We start from the raw sequence: 3,955 nt of genomic DNA on the forward strand, positions 1-3,955 counted from the left end.
GAGCTTTTTAGAATAAATAAATACATTTCTGTCTGATGAATTTCTATTCATCTTTATTTCCCCCAGCGTGAAACAGACCAGTGGTTCTCAATTGGGGCAGTATCACACGCATAAACACCTAGGGTATTTTGGAAACTGTATGAAGGCTTATCAATTACTTCAATGGTTGCAGGGTGTCATTACTGCAGGGAGCTACCGGCACTTAGTAGACTGGGTTCTGGGATACTGGGGTCCCAGCAACGTGTAGGACAGTTTTGTACAACTTTCTGATGTCCCTCCAGAGGAGACACTCATGAAAATGAAAAATCTATTTAGATCTATATGAATCTAGAACCTGTTTTATTATAAAGACAAATTGGGGGGTAGATCTTTAATAAGTCATTTCTGCTATAGTAAGATGTGTGTTTCTAAAAATCACTGTGCTATGCAAAATCATGCAATAAAAACAACAGGGCTTATGAGAAAAATGGGTTTAGGGACATGATACTCAAAAACTTCATGAGTGACATAAATAAAAAGGTGGGATCCCAGTAAAAATAGTAGCACAGTTTTATACATGGTAAATGGATAAGAAATACACAAGAACTACAATAAATATTTTACTGGAAAAATACCTAAAGTTCGCTAGTAGAAGTGGGCAACAGAAGAGCCGCCATCTGTGAGTTATTGTGAAGTCTTGGAGGGAGGGTTATGTGAAACTGGACGGAAAATTACAGCCCCATTCACTACGTGTGCAGGTGTGGTGAAACGAGGTAGCTGGTAGGTGTTTAGTGTGTTAGCATGTACGTGTGTGTATTCCTACATGGCTCATTCAGCGAAGTGCACTTCTCTGGATTTGCCTGGTGTTTCTCGCTGAAAAAGTCCTCATAAGCAAATGTATTATGTTCAGATTGTTCCTATCAATTGCTTTCGAACAAATTTTAAAGCAAGTGTTACAGCAGAACTAACTGTAGACTGAATTGTTCTAGGAAGGCAACTGCTATGTAAATCAAGAAAAATGTTTTCTTTTGTTTGGAACTTGCCAAGATTTGTTCACCTTTCCAGAAAATCATGTCCTTGAGGCAATGCCACTTGTGGTTCATGAGTTCCCAACACGACACACTGGTATGAGCCTGCATTGGTAGCTGTCGTATTCCTGGTGATCTATATAGAGGTGCAAGTATCAAAATATTCATTAGATCTTCTACTCTGACCTTTAACTGTAATAGTTAAAGAGCATTTATCTAAGAATAAAGAAATAAAGTTGTATTAGAGATTACATTCCTGCCATTTCTCCCTTATATACAGTTAGGATATTATATTGAAATTTTTGAAATGATATGTAAAGGCCAATTATATTATATAAAATGGGCACAATAAAATATGTATTAGGAAAAGAGGGTGGCTGTGAACCACGGGTATAGAGTATGTTTTTTTTTTTAAAAATAAAGGAAATGTTGGCATATTTTTTTATCCATGAATACATGTGAGGGTTAAATGAGATATGCCTGGCATATGATAGGCTTTAAATAAATGATAATGGTATTATTATTTTTTGATACAGTATTAGAAGACACACATATCCAGTTGCTTCCTGCATCTTTTCTTTTGGATGTCCCACAGGGCCCTCAAACTTAGGAGATCAGGGTCAACAAACTGCCCATTACTCTCCCAAACATGCCCCCTACCTGGGTTATTTATTTATTTATTTATTTATTTATTTATTTATTTATGGCTGCATTGGGTCTTTGTTGCTGCACGCGGGCTTTCTCTAGTTGCGGTGAGCAGGGGCTATTCTTCTTTGCGGTGCATGGGCTTCTTACTGTGGTGGCTTCTCTTGTGGAGCATGGGCTCTAGGCAAGCGGGCTTCAGTAGTTGTGGCACGCAGGCTCAGTAGTTGCAGCTCACGGGCTCTAGAGCACAGGCTCAGTAGTTGTGGTGCACGGGCTTAGTTGCTCCGCGGCATGTGGGATCCTCCCGGACCAGGGCTCGAACCTGTATCCCCTGCATTGGCAGGCGGATTCTTAACCACTGTGACACCAGGGAAGTCCCCTACCCGGGTTTAATCAATAGTGAAAAGGCTTCATGTTTAACCCAGTAGTGACCAGCTAGCAAAGGAGCATTATCTGTGACTCTTCTCTTTTTTGAGAGGCCTATATCCAATAAACCCCCATTCCCATAAATTCCAGATATCCCCCTCTCTCCCACCATGTGTTTCAAAGCTATCTGCTTTTCTCTAACCTAACTACTACCACATTATTTCAAGCTACCATCATCTCCTACCTCAATTATGGAAATAGCCTCCGAGCTAAGCTCAGTCTCCCTTCTTATCCCCTCAGATCTATCTTCTCTTTAGCATCAACCAATAGAAATACAATGAGCACATATGCAATTTTCAATTTTCTGGACCATCATTTAGAAAAGGAAACGTGGGCGATTTTAATAACAACTTATTTAACTTACTGTATCCAAATTTTAATCATTTCAACATGTTATTCATATGAACAACTATAAAAGATATTTGGCCTCCTCCTTCTGCTATGTCTTCAAAATCTGGCATATATTTTACATTTACAGCACCTATCAGTTTGGACCCCCCACACCTCAAGTACAATTTGAGCGAATTTTATGCTATGCTGTGATACTCAATATATAATTTCTGGAAAGACAGGTTTGACTCCATGACTGGCCTTGAGTTGAATTGGAAAATATACCACAGTCCATCCCTTTACAAATAGGGTTCCACAAGAAGGGTAAGCCCTGATGCCCTAAGACATCCATTGTGTGTCATGAATTAACTTCTCTCCTGTGAGAGTCCTCTAACTTCCTCTTCTACCCCTCTGTACACATCCAATTCAGTGCTCTCAGCTACCAGTAAGTGACAAGAATAGACAAACCAGTCTCCAGCTTGGGCCTTTCTTGAGAACTACTGTAGGGAACTCATTTTCTTATCTGCATCTCCAAATGCAATATAAACCTATCTTTTTTCTTAGTTAACAAGACCACCTCATTCCACTGCCCAGGTTAAAACTCCAGTCATCTTTACCCCCTCTATCTCTCTCTCCCTGACACCAAATCAGTCACTACTTATGATCAGTTCCTCTTCATTAAGTAAAACTGTCCCTTCTATCTCCATGACCCCATTGTCTGTTTGGATTGTTGCTGCTCTTATTTCCAGGGAAACGACATAGCTTCATAATTCTCCCAGTTGGTCTCCCTGCCTCCACTCTTTCTCAAATCCATTGTCTTCCTTGCTGTCACATTGATTTTTTCCTGAATAATAACAGCAACACTAACAATGGCCATGTACTTTCTTGCTTCAATCTTTGCTTACCTCAGCTCCTCATTGCTTACAGGGCCAGATCCACGCTCCTTGGATTGACTTAGGAAATTGGGCTTTGAAGTACCTTTCTAGCTTTACCACGTCCACCCTGTCCCAGACTCAGGGAGCTAGCTATAATACATCTGGCTTTTTCCCCATTCACAGCTTTACAACCTGGATCATCTAACATGCCATTTTCCACTTTACTTTTATGCCTCACCTCTACCAGAATATAAAATGGAGGCAAAGACTTACTGTGTTTTGTGCAGTACCATGCACCCAGCACACAGAACAGTGTCCCAGAGTACATGATGAAATTTATCTATTGAATGAGTAAGTCAATAAATTGTTCTGAGACAGGCTGAGACCTGGGACCCTTTGCTGCAGTGCTTACACTTGGACAAATTCTCCTTGAGCAACAAAATACAAAGAAACTATAAGGGACTAAAAATAACTGTGCATGCACAGTTGAGGTAAATTATGGACAAGAAGATACAAAAAAACCAAAAAGATGCCACCAAAAACTACTAGAGCTAATCAATGAATTTGGTAAAGTTGCAGGCTACAAAATTAATGTACAAAATTCTCTTGTATTCCTATACACTAACAACAAAAGATCAGAAAGAGAAATTAAGGGAACAATCCCATTCACCA

The sequence above is a fragment of the Globicephala melas genome, chromosome 14 (genome assembly GCF_963455315.2).
Source record: "Globicephala melas chromosome 14, mGloMel1.2, whole genome shotgun sequence".
In the NCBI taxonomy this organism is placed as follows: Eukaryota; Metazoa; Chordata; class Mammalia; order Artiodactyla; family Delphinidae; genus Globicephala; species Globicephala melas.